Below are 14,428 nucleotides of genomic sequence, written 5' to 3'. Positions count from 1 at the left end.
TGACCACTCAGCTACCGGGGCAGACAACTTCCTAATGGGGGAATATTAATGAATTTAGTACCAGAGGTGGCCTTTTGTGTTATGCAGAGTCTCTGAAAATTTCATTCATTTATCTATGACAGTTCCTGATATAATGGGGCTTATGTACTGAAAATTTTAGTTTGCGGGAAATTGACTTTGAAGAAAAAATTTTGAAATTTGTTACTTACAGTGAATTAAAACTGTCCTGCTGCTTATGATGCCCCTCCTTTGGCCTCTAGCAGGTCTTCCACCTTCTTTTTCACCATCCTGGATGTTTGTCTTGCTTTCTTGACCATGTTAGATGCAGACCCGTCTGCATCCGCTATCCTCATTTTATCGCAATGTTGCAGCCCAGTGATCATATTTTCACCAGGATTAATTCCCAGCTTTTTCAGTGCCCAACACTTTCCAATATTACCACAATTGAATGTAATAACTGCATCATGAACTCCTAGTTTCATTGTAAGCATGCCTACAAATACAGTTTTAGGAAGGCGGTTCAAAATTATGCTGTTGAAACATTCATTTGGGTTCTGTGTCTGCCCATGCAGACATTTCCTTAGAAGGTCAGGATGAGCCAAGTCTCTGAAAACAGGTTTAATTGCTGTAATAACAGCAGCAGGAACAGAATGCTGGTGAGAATAAGGTTCTCTAGTTGCCTGAGCCCTATTGTATTTGCACCACGAATTTTCTTCTGATGGACACAATCCATGACATGGCTTATCATCAGTAGAGGACTTATGGAAGAATATGGCCCAAACATCTATCTTCATTGCATCGAGATTTTCTTTATTTCTCCCAATTGCCTGGTCATAGTATACCTGCAACTTTTCTATTTCAGTTTTAGTAAAATCCAAAGCAATTGCTAGGCCTTTTCTCCCACTGGCACTCTCACAGATTTTCACTCTGTGACTCACAGAGTCACTTGTACAAATTTAGAAATTACATCTGATAATTCTCAGATTTATAATAATGTTACTGCACCCTTGTCACATAAGGTAAATTCGTTGTAACTCTCTTGAAATGGTGAGAGCTTCTTTGATGATGCACTTGTTGAAGAATTACAATTAGAAACATCGTTGCCAGGCAACATAACCTCTTGTACAGAAAGCCCTCTAAACTTGTTTGCTCTAAATTTTCGTTTCTTGAAAATGCCTTTACGTTTCGTCATCTTCAGTAAACAGAACAAAACACACGTAAACAAGCACTGCAAACGCAAGTATAACAACTACTCGCAATTATACTTGAACAAAACTAACCGCGTGTTTGAAAGCGTGTTGTTTACAAACAGCAGAAACAAAATAATACCGATCGTTGGATTCCAAGGATAGCCAACACACTCGGGAGTAAAAAAATCCCTACCTTGCAATGTAGGGGATATATATATCTAAGATATATGCAGAAAAGTGAGTGACAAAAAAGTGGGCGTGGCACATAAACACACGTGGTAGGAAAACGCTCTTTAAATGCTCGAAAAAAAATTGTTTCAGCAAAATCCTTTTCAGAGTACTTAAATAAAACCTTAATCTATCTAAATATGATTAAAACCGCAAATCGATTTTTTTCGACCTGTACCACGTTGTGGTCCCCTTAAAGAAAATGTCCTGAGTGATTGACTCATCACTGCTCAGTCCTAACCCCTAAGGACAGAAACTAGAAATTTGGAGAAAGTGTTGGTCATGTACTGCAGGTATTGTTTAAGAAGGTATTTTCCGAAATTTCTCCCCTAATGGGGTGAAATAGGGACCAAAAGGTTATTTTGAAAATATGTCGTTGTTAATACAGTTTAGAAACTAAAACAACGAAAATTGGTATTTGGTTTCTCGCTCAGAAATAAAAGAATGGGAATTACGGTATTTTTGGATATTCAGTCCCTAAGGGCGTAAAATGTTGAGTGAAAGCTTTAAATAACTCATTATTAAAAAACTACTAAAGCATTTCTAAAGCTACATCTATGAAAATTAGTATTTGAGTTCTCAGAAGTACAAAAATACGCGTTTAATTGTTTTTGGAAATTCAACCCCTAAGAGGATGAAATAGGGGATAGAAAAATTTATGATTATGTTTTATTATGAAACCAGATTTATATCTAAATATACGAAAATTCCTATTTGCCTTTACGGTTAGAAATAAAGAAATATGTGTTAGGGGGTAAAAGTTTCTATGGAAATATCATCACAACAACTCAAAAGGCAGGATTAAAAATAAATTCAGACCTCAGCTACCAGGATCGCTTTTTGATCAGAATTACATTCGGAAAAGACCACGCTTCCATGTTCTTAATTAGCGTGAAATATTTAGCTGTTGCAGTTTGTAATCCAAATCAAGGAAGTTAGTTCACACTCACTATGACAAATCGGCTTTGTTAGGATTGCATAGAAAACCAGACAGGTCTTTTTACATAAATTTTTCAGTAGGTCTAATACATGTTTAAAAATTATTTTTGTTGTAGTAACTAAGAAAACTATTCCTTACTCGTGATAAAATATATATCCCGTTCAGATGAGATTTCAATTACAAGAATATTCGCTTGAGATGAGAGACTTCAATATTGGGTACAAGGCTTGCGCCAATAACTCCAGAACCACTTATCCGATTTGTCCCTGTTGTGACTTGGCAAGACAGCCAAGCCACTATGAGAGGAAGCCGAAAGGCACGCGTTTAAGCTCACGCAGGCTGGCGTGAGGTCTGGAACAGTTAAAGGAATAGAGACTAGCAAAAAAGGTACGTAGCTTCTGGAATACTTAACTTTAATCCATAATTGGTGAACATCGGTCTGACGGTACATGCATCACAAGATAAATAGCAAATGATAATGGCGCCTTGCTAGGTCGTAGCAAATGACGTAGCTGAAGGCTATGCTAACTATCGTCTCGGCAAATGAGAGCGTAATTTATCAGTGAACCATTGCTAGCAAAGTCGGCTGTACAACTGGGGAGTGTGCTAGCAAGTGTCTCTAGACCTGCCGTGTAGCGGCGCTCGGTCTGCAATCACTGATAGTGGCGACACGCGGGTCCGACGTATACTAACGGACCGCGGCCGATTTAAAGGCTACGACCTAGCAAGTGTGGTGTCTGGCGGTGACACCACAGTCCCTTTCTTCTTAACTCCCTGCGTGAAATTAAATTAAACCCGTTTGACGCTATGCAAGGACTGGCAGCAATGTAAGGAGCCATTATCTCTTTTATTAAGTTTTAATACGCTGTCTGCAGCTTAGTTTGCGTAGACTAGGTAAACTGTTTGCACATCGCGTAGATATCCACATGAGCAATGGACGTAATAACGTAAAAATTCGATTAATGAACTACAACAAAAATCTATGCAGATCGTACAGCCGGAGAGAGCACCCTTGAGATGACTTTATACGGGAAAAAACTTTCCGTGTCGCATATAATTGTGAATGGAACAGGGAAGGGGGGATCAGATAGTGGTACAATAAGTACCCTCCGCCACACACCGTAAGGTGGCTCGCGGAGTATAGATGTAGATGTAGATGTAGATAATTGTATGTTCATATTTCGTTTCCACTTTATGGAACTGAGTATTCGTGTGGAATTTATGAAGTTATAGATAGAGAAAGTGGAGTTAATGGCACCGAAGTTTCAGTATTTGCATGTTTTTGTGTGCTGCCATAACAAAAATTCGCGGGGTGAAGGGAGCGTTAGATTTTCCACTCTATGGACGAGCGAACCTATCACTGAGTAATCCGACAGAAGTTTAAAGAGAGCCGGGACCGAAACGGCAATGAATGCAATTTCAGTAGAATTTTCAAATCTGAACTTTGTAGGGTGTTGAGGATAGATTAATTGTTGTTAAGTTTTATTTTCTGAGTGTTTTGACCAAATGAGCCTATAATAAATGGGCCTTTTAATGGAACTCTGTTGCGTTAATTTCATTAAATATTACTTTACTGCCACTTATTGTCATCAAGAAACAAATTTTACACCTAATGACAGCTTAGATGTCGGGTGCAGACTTATAAGACAGAAGATTTATGTTTCTTAAATTTTACGCTAATTAGGTTTATTACCAAGGGAAAGCAGATCTTGGTGGAGAAAAACTAAAAATGGTCCCGCTTGTGATGAAATAAGTCAGTAGTGCTTCAATACAAGGAAACTACACTCTTCTAGTTATACATGAACATTCACAGTACCGCACTGTATGAGGAAGGCTTGGGAAGAGTGCATCGTGATACATGTACATGTGGGCCAGTATACAAAGAAAAACAGTCACACATTCGTTAGTTCATTAAATAACAATAGCAGATGACATTCTCCACTTCAAAAAACATGTTCCAAAATACACTGCACATTCGGCACAGAAGTGAGACGTGAGCTATGGGCAGGTAGTAAACCATGAAAAATGCAGTAAATTAAAATTTAAGAAGGGCCGTACAATTTGCTCACATGTATAGGTATTCTTTAGACATAGAAATCTGATTATTATTCTTTAACCGTGGGAAAATGAGCTCACATACAACCCGAAGATCATGTGGGTGAGCATAGATGTGTCTCTCAGACAAAGCGATCTATTTCACCAGAGGAAGAAACTTTAATTCGGAGATCCACACATATGATAAACAGGCGCTGAAGATGAAACATTTGTTACAAACTTGAAAAGCACAGGGCCTGAATCTCTACTGCCTGACCACACGAGAATGTGGCGGAACAAAGGCACAAACCTTAAAGTTCCCCTTACTCACTAAAAATAAGAAATTAAATATGGCATTAAGCACAAAATGGTTCAAATGGCTCTAAGCACTATGGGACTTAACATCTGAGGTCATTAGCCCCTAGACTTAGAACTAATTAAACCTAACTAACCTCAGGACATCACACACAACCATGCCCGAGGCAGGATTCGAGCTTGCGACCATAGCAGCAGCGCGGTTCCGGACAAGCGCCTAGAACCGCTCGGCCACCGCGGCCGGCTCATTAAGCACATTTGTTTCCTTTAAATTTACTTAATACACTGACAATGAGTTTATTTTATTAACAGCACCGAATGGAGCGTGAAGTAGATGTCAGGTTGCGACAACGGTCGGTGATGGAGTTCCTCTTGAAGACCGGCGATGACTCTGCCACATCGATTCACAGGAAGTTGCTCCCTGTTTATGGGGAGGACACAGTGGATCGCAGCAGTATCCAGCAGAGGTTGCAGAGGTTTAAAGAAGGTGATTTCTCTCTACTGGACAATCCCCGATGCGGTGGACAATCGACGGCAGTGAGTGATGTGAATAAGGAGACCATTGATCAAATCATCAAAAATGACAGATGTGTGACGACCAATCAGCTTGCTGAAATGACTCGTTTGTCATTGGGTAGTGTGGTATCACTGGTACAGTCACTAGGGTACAGAAAAATCTATGCACGTTGGGTGCCTAGATTATTGACCAGAGAAATGAAAACGATGAGGAAGAATGTGTGCGAGAGTCTCATGAAGACCTTTACCGAAGAGTGGAAACAGTGTTTTGACGGCGTCATTACCAAGGATGAAACATGGTCGTTTTTGTCCGAACCTGGGAGCAAAACCCAATCCATGGAGTGGCATCATCCGTTTCCCCTCGGAAGAAGAAACAAGACCTTTACGAACAGCAGGCTGAAAGGTCATGGCATCCTGCTTCTGGGATCAGTGTGATGTCTTTTTCACTGACTTTTTGGAAGCTGGCTCCACAATTAACTGAGACCATTACTGTTTGTCATCGGACAAGTTGCGACGTGCCATCAAGACATACAGGGTCAGGTCATCAGACTATACCATGACAATGCCAAACCCCATACAGCCCTTATGACGCAGGAGAAAATCAGGAAAATGGGTTGGAAAATTGTTCCTCATCCTCCTTACAATCCGGACTTGGCTCCGTCTGATTTTTGCCTCTTTGGTCGTCTGAAGGCCCACCTGCGCGGTAAAACATTCGATAGTGAGAAAGACCTTATTTCCTGTGTCAAGCAATGGTGTAAAAGTCAATCCCCAGAATTATATCAAAGTGCATTTACATCATGGAAAGAACGTTGGGCCAGATACGTCACAGCTGATGGAGGCTACATTGAGCAGGCTCAATGTATAGCTAAATGTTCCAAGTACGTTCACAAAAAATATTATTCTTCTCCTGTAAAAAATAAAAAAATTAGAGACGACTGTGCAAAACTTTTTGAACGCCCTTCGTGTATCAGTGCAGAATTCTGGGTCCTCAGAATTTTACCGAAGTACATTTACATCATGGAAAGAACGTTGGGCCAGATGCGTCGCAGCTGATGGAGGCTACATTGAGTAGGCTCAATGTATAGCTAAATTTTCCAAGTATGTTCACAAAAAAATTCATTCTCCTCCTGCAAAAAATAAAAAAATTAGAGACGACTGTGCAAAACACTTTGAACGCCCTTCGTGTATCAGTGCAGAATTCTGGGGTACTGACCCCAACTCAGGATAATGGAACAAGTTCTATGATGTCGGAATCCTACTTCTGGAATACTGACACTACAACATCTGAGACAAAGGATGTTTGAACAGGTCTTGGGCCTATCTACTGACCTACTTCACATGTTTCTCTACCTCAAGCTACTATTCACTCAGAGGTATATAGTTGCTTCTTGCGCACATACCCCTGGCAGCGACAGCTCTTTTTCCAGAGAGAGACAGTGCAGCAAGAGTTGCTTGCGTGCGTGAATTATATGTGAAACTCTGTGGCGGCAAGAGCTTCCACACGTCACTCCGTTAATCTCTGGCCGCATTCTCGAGGCACAGCGTTCATATTCGTCCCACCAGAGGGATGTAGTAATCTCTGCTGCGTCGCTGCGCGATGCTATCGTCATCTGCCATCAGTTAGCACTGCACTCTGTTGTGAAGATAGTTCAGTTTTTCGTGTTGGTATGTCGTGTGCAAGTTAGAAAAGATACTTTTCCATGGCATGTACTCATATTTGCCACGCTTTGATGGGTACGATTCGAGTTATCAATAAGTACAATTGTGTTTCATTCTCAAATGTTGGTGTTGCATGCCTAGTATATAAAACTCTGTGGTGATCTTAAATAAAGGTGCAAGTGTTCCTACCGGCTTGTCTAAAAGATTTGTCCTCCTGGTATTTGTTCAAATAAATACATATGTAGAGACACTGGAACTTAGACCTAGGAGAAGCGGTGACTTTACTCCTCTGAGTGGATAGCAGCTTCACGAGGAGAAACATGTCAAGTAGGTCAGAAGACAGCCTTGGCCTACACAGGCATGCTTTGTGCCAGATATCATAGTGCCAGTATTCCAGAAGTAGTGTTCTAACATCATACAGCCTGTCCCAGAATCTCCAGTCTGGGCCAGATTGCCGGAATTTTGCACTGTTAAAATTAGTCCAATAGGTCGGATCTGGATTGTGACGTCACAGAGCTGCACCATTATGCCTCAGTCACCATGTTCGATCACCATCTTGTATATTAGGTCAGCCATTTTGGATTCTGATGTCATAGCTAGGCTGGTGCTCATGTTCCAGTTCTCGGACTGTGACGTCATGGAGCCTGCCCTAGTACATGAAATTGCACCATTTTGAATTTCTCACCAATTTATACATAGGACATGAGACCCACACTCGTACAAGGGCCTGTTTTTTCAATTTCCCCCCAAAATTTTTTGAATTTCCCGCTAAAATTTGAATTTCTCGTCATTTGACCTTTCTCAGAGGACGGAGGGGAAAGTGTAGGGGAGGGGGGAGGAGGGCAATCCCATGAGGCCATTGATGACTTCGTCAGAGGGGCATCCTTTGTTGTGCCTCTCTCTCCTTACTATGCTACTAACAGTTGATCTTCAGCATTCTTCAGGAGCACCCCATTGCACTGACTTCTATTCTCTTCTTTTCTTGACATGTTTATCATCCACATTTCAATTCCATACATGAATACACTCCACTCAAATGCTTCCAGGAATTCCTCTTCGATTGCCTCTCAGCGGGCGTACCATTAAGTGGAATACTTGAAAGTGATCCGATCTTTAAACTAATTTTACATCCAAAGCTTACATTTCCAGACATGGGTTCCTTATGAAAATTTTATCCGCAAGGTCCAGAAGGCGGTAATAGGTTTACTGGAACACTCTGTATGATCAGTCTGAAACCTTCCTGTGTCTCCACACATATTCCACATCTACAACCTTCTTTGAAGGTCGTAACCCAAGTATTCTCAATGATTAATTTGTGATCTATGCAGATTTCTCTCACGTGGCTTTGCGTTTCACTCCTTTCCCCAGTCCATCTTCTGCTTCCATTTTTCCTTCTCTTTCTTTCTGTGTTCTATCACAACAAAATTTTCGTCTCCCTTAATTACGCGAATAATTTTTTATCTCATTGTTGGGTATCTAATAAAAATTTGTTAGCAACTGTGAGGACGATATCATTGCACAGATATAATTAATAATTACAGAGAAGATACGTTTGAATTTTTCCCGGAAACGTAAACTTTTGACTCATGCAGACGGCAAAAAGAGCAAGTGTTAGATACAACTACTATGATAAATTAATTCGTCAGCTTTCTGTTCCAGTCATTTTTTACATATTATATCCGCGCGACATGTTTCAGCACCACCCTGCCACCTTTAGATATGCAGTTGCATTTTTAATGAGCTCGAATCATAGAAAGTAGGCAATGTTTAATGGAAGTTATGAGGTATTTTGTGAATCACACCTGAATAACTGTGGGTAAAAGCCTTGCCCGCAAGGGGCAGGGAGTCGGGCTCGAATCCCAATCCGGCTTGAAATCAAGAAGTTTTAGAACGGCATACATCCTCTAGCCAACTGAAAAATTTACTCTGCATTGACTGATAGTTTGCATAGAGAATATGCAGAGCCTTCTACGCCATGCCCGTGAAAGTGGCCAGAAGATATGGATAAACAAGACGTGCTTTCTGCTGCGGTGTTTGTAATGATCAATGTATGTGGAAATACTGATGCTGTTACGCTAACTGTGGATTGTGTGAATATTGTTAAGACGAATGTCAACCATATATCCCTAGTATCACATGAGAAACTCAGATGGAATTAGTCTAAATGGGTGTGGAAAATTGTGGAAACGCCATCAGCCGTGGCTTGTAGTTATAGATAAATCTAAGACGAAGCCTCCACAAAAGATCCATTAAAATGTTTTGTCTGTAATTTATTAAAGAATTTAAATTATTAATCAACATTCTGAATAATTTCTATAAACATTTAAATAATGGCAGTCAACATTTTTAGAGCTTTTGACATCGAGTGGTGTTTTTCGAACAGGCAGTAGTTACTTGACATACCGCTTAACTCGGTGTAGCTGTGGGTTGAGGGTGTGGATTCCACGGATTACAGCTATTATGGACTTCCGGAGTGCTCAGATAACTTGGACCTAATTGAGTGGTACCAACTTCCACATTATTTTCAAGTTCCGCTACTTACAAATGGTTCAAATGGCTCTGAGCACTATGGGACTTAACAGCTGAGGTCACCAGTCCCCTAGAACTTAGAACTGCTTAAACCTAACTAACCTGAGGACATCAAACACATTCATGCCCGAGGCAGGATTCGAACCTGCGACCGTAGCAGTCGCGCGGTTCCGGACTGAAGTGCCTAGAACCGCTCGACCACCGCAGCCGGGCGCTGCTTACACCGGAGGGAGTGGCTGACCCTTCACTCTCCTATCTTTGCCGCCACATCTTTCTATTACGTTTCTACGCGTTGTTAATCGACGTTTAATATTAATATTTTGATGGTGTTAAATATACCTTACCGTTTCTGGCACTGGCAGTGTGGTCCGATGCACTAAAAGCAAGCATAATTTGCGAATGTCTCGTTAGAGTGCGCTAGGATAAGGTAACACGACTTTCACCATCTAGTGAGAGTTTTACGAACGGTTAGATGAAAAACTGGCGTGAAAGATGTGTCATAACTCTCATTGCTTATAAGTTCCTTACTTACGAAAACCGTTTTACTGATAAAGTATGTTATTTAAGGCATATTTTGACAATTGTTACGTCTGTGTTGTGATACAACTGTCAAAAATACGTATTTTGAGTTCAGTTGAGTGGGACTGTCCAGCACTGGAGACTTGGACGACCTGTCAGACGGGTTGGCAGCCCTGCCCTGAGGGGAAACCACGAACCGCGTCTGCCCCACATCCTGGAAACCAACGCTGAGTGTGGAGCCCATCCGGGTTTCGCTCACTTCCTTGTCCTCAGATGCAACGCTGTATAGGTTGATATCCTGCAAAACAGCATCGCATAGCGTAAACGTTGCTTCAGAATGGAAACTGATAACCGGCAAGCAGAACGCACTGTAGCCGTTTCGTAGTGGGTGCCGGCGTGAATGTGTTCCAGATGCGTGACCTGACTTCCGCGCACGCGTTTAACGCAAGGAAATAACCCACGCACACACATACAGTGCACAGCGCCAAACCTTCTCGGTCTACAACGCTTCTGCAGAGTACAATGATACAAGACGAGCCGGGGTTATTATTTTCAGTGATATTTATTAATATTAGTATCGAATTAATGAACTACTTTATGTAATTGTGTTTATGTTTTGTTTCATGGCACCGGGGGAGGGAAGTGGGGGCTTGCGTCGCATACTTTCTACGTATCTGGATTAATAGCGCCTGTCACGGAAAACCACCCAGCCGACGGCTAGATCGCAGAAGAAGATGCCTCTGGACTCGCCCGAATCACTATTTTTTAATTGCACTTCGTGTAGCAAGAAAAATGTTTTATTTTAGTTGTGCCATTAGATATTCAAAATGAATCTTTCTAAGTCCCTCTGTCACACAATTCACAGCTTACAAATGTTATCGTTGACACTGGCAGAAAGTAATGTAATGCCGGGTGATTAAAAGAAAAAAATTTCAGTTGTTTATTACAGACAAACTATAAAAGATGGAAACACCTTGGGCGTGTCACTGGATAGAGGTTATGTATTTGGTTTTGGTTTTGAAGTTGCTCTGTTGCGTGTTTGTAGCAAAATGGCGACTAAACCACAAGAGAAGTCATTTCGTGTGTTGGAATTTACACAAAGTCAGTTCACTGATAAAGCGCAACGCGCATTCTGCCGCCGATTCAGCAAGAAGCCGCATCCCCCCAAGCAGATACACGACTGGCCTACAAAATTCTTGGAAGTTGGTTGCATATGCAAATGTTGAACCAAGGCGGTTAGGCCAGGAACTTCCACTTGTTCAGACAACTGTTTGGCGTGTTCTGAAACGGCACCTCGCATGTGTAGTCTTACAAGTTGCAGTTACTGCAACAATTAAGTCCCGGAGGCTATAGCAGAAGGCACGAATTTTACGTTTCAGTTCTCCAGAGGACATTTTTTCCGAACTATTCATCTTTTCGGACGTAGCGACGTTTCATCTATCGAGAAAAGCAACCGGCGTAATGTCACAATGCGGAGGTCGCAAAATCCTTGCGTCAAGAGGTTCACCGAAAGTTAATGCATTTTGTGCTGTTCCTGTTCACAAAGTATATAGACCTTTCTTTTGTACGAAGGAAACTGTGACGGGAATGTTATACCTGGGCATGCTGCAAAATTGGCTGTTCACTCAACTTCACGAATATTCCAATGATTTCATTCTTATGCATGACAGCGCCCCGCGTCACTTTCACCTTGAGGTGTGGCGTTATCTTAACAATATCATTCCATATTCCACGTTCAATTGGAAGAGGTGGACGAGAAGATCTTGTTCATTGCTTTTCGCCTCCCACATCAGAAGGACACATCCTTGCTGGTTTTTTTTCTTTGGAATACATAAAAGACAGTCTTTGTCCCAATTGTGGCAGCTGCTCTTCAAGAACTGAGAAATCTAACCATTGAAGCTGTCGATTCAATAAACAGGGACCTGTTGAAATGGACTACCGTTTCGATATTCAAAAAGATTTCGGGCTTGCAGCCGGTCGTCGTTAGCTTCCATCCACGATATTTCGACTGGACAACTGCCAGCCATCCTCAAGTGAGAGCCACCGAAGACTGACGAAAAAGACAGTCTTTGTCCCAATTGTGGCAGCTGCTCTTCAAGAACTGAGAAATCGAACCATTGAAGCTGTCGATTCAATAAACAGGGACCTGCAGCGAGTATTCCGCGCATGCGTCAAATCGTATTGACAGACGAACCACACCGCCCGCCAGCAGCGCCCTCGCTGGTGGAACTGCAGAACTCAGCTGTCTTCGGCGTTGTCAATTGCCGCGGCCATCGGAGTACTCTGACGTCTTCGTCTGGAGCAGATCTTAGAGATGACGGGGTTCCACGCAATATCTAGCTGGTAGCCATTGTCACGGTTGATAAGATTGTCTGTCTTGCGAATTTCTATTGATTCGAAGTGAAAGTGATTTTCCGTCCACCATCGAAGATTTCCGACCTGTTGGGATCTGTGAAAGACGATCTGGTATTGCGGAAGGCAGGAATTTATCAAATACCTTGTCAGTGAGGCATTTCATATATAGGACAAACATTACGAACAGTAGAAGAACGTTGCACTGAACACCAACGCTGTACTCACCTTTTGCAACCTAGCAAGTCTGCAATTGCTAATCATTGCATGTCCACTGGACACTCGATGAAGTATGATAAGACAACAATTTTGGCCACAGAAACAACCTTTTGGGTGTCTTTGATATGTGCAGCGATGAGCAGCTAAACTGTGTTTATATCAAAGAATATTGAACGATAGGGAGCAACCGAATGAGACAGTGCATTTGTTAAGACACTGGTCTGATCTTAATTTAAGTTTTCCGTGGTTTTCCTCTTTATTTAGGCTTTCCGTTGTTTTCCTAAATCATTTCAGACAAATGCCGGAATTGTTCTTGATGAAAGAACCGGATTACTTGTATCGTCTACACAAAAGCATACTTATTTATACTGGGTGCATGAAAATTTTTGAGTTATTTCCATTGTGCTATGATGACAAATGTAACATCATTGTAATGTGATCCATGGATGATTAAGAAAATAAAAGAATAAACTGTATGTGATTAACTGAAATGAATACAATGAAGTCTAGTCTCCAATACTTTTTGTGCGTTGGAGCCACACCTATATCTACGAGTATACTCCACTATGAAGTGGATGGCAGAGGGTGCGTGCTACTGTACCAATTATTCTAACTATTAGGGCTTTTTCTCTTTCTATTCAAGTATGGAGCACGGGAAAAATGACTGTTTAAACGCCTCCGTGCATGCTGTGATTAGTCTAATCTTCTCCTCACATGTCCTGCGGACGTGGTACATAGGGGAGTGTAGCATATTCCTAGAGTGATCATTTAAAGCCGGTTCTTGAAAATCTGTTCAGTTGGCTTTCACAGGACAGCTTCTGTCTCTCTTCGAGAATCTGTCAGTTCAGTTTCTTCAGCGTCTCTGTGACACTCTCCCGCGAATCAAACAAACCTGTGATCATTCGTGCTGCCCTTCTCTGTATACGTTCAATATCCTCTGCTAGTCCTATTTCATGCGGGTTTCACACACTTCAGTAGTGTTCTAGAATGGTCCGGACGAGTGATTCGTAAGGGATCTTTTTATAGACTTATTTCATTTCCCGAGCATTCTACCAACAAATCGATATTCTACCACCTGCTTAACGCACGACTGAGCCTATGTGGTCGTTCTATCTCATATTCCTACAAAGTGCTACTCTCAATTATTTGTATAAGTTGGCCGATTACATCTGTGACTCATTGATATTATAGGATACAACGCTTTTTGTTTTGTGAACTGCACAATTTTACAATTCTGAACATTTGAAGCAAGTTACCAATTTTTGCAGGACTTCGAAATCATGTCATTATTTATGCAGCTCATTTCAGACCGTACTTCTACATCTACATCTACATACATACTCCGCAATCCACCGTACGGTGCGTGGCGGAGGGTACCTCGTACCACAACTATCATCTTCTCTCCCCGTTCCACTCCCAAACAGAACGATGGAAAAATGACTGCCTATATGCCTCTGTACGAGCCCTAATCTCTCTTATCTTATCTTTGTGGTGTTTCAGTGAAATATAAGTTGGCGGCAGTAAAATTGTACTGCAATCAGCTTCAAATGCTGGTTCTCTAAATTTCCACAGTAACGGTTCACGCAAAGAACGCCTCCTTTCCTCCAGAGACTCCCACCCGAGTTCCTGAAGCATTTCCGTAATACTTGCGTGGTGATCAAACCTACCAGTAACAAATCTAGCAACCCGCCTGTCAATTACTTCTATGTCCTCCCTCAATCAGACCTGATAGGGATCCCAAACGTTCGAGCAGTACTCAAGAGTAGGTGGTATTAGTGTTTTATAAGCGGTCTCCTTTACAGATGAACCACATCTTCCCAAAATTCTACCAATGAACCGAAGACGACTATCGCCTTCCCCACAGCTGCCATTACATGCTTGTCCCACTTCGTATCGCTCTGCAATGTTACGCCCAAATATTTAATCG

The sequence above is a fragment of the Schistocerca serialis genome, chromosome 7 (assembly GCF_023864345.2).
Source record: "Schistocerca serialis cubense isolate TAMUIC-IGC-003099 chromosome 7, iqSchSeri2.2, whole genome shotgun sequence".
Lineage (NCBI taxonomy): Eukaryota > Metazoa > Arthropoda > Insecta > Orthoptera > Acrididae > Schistocerca > Schistocerca serialis.
Note: the sequence above shows the minus strand (reverse complement) of the source record.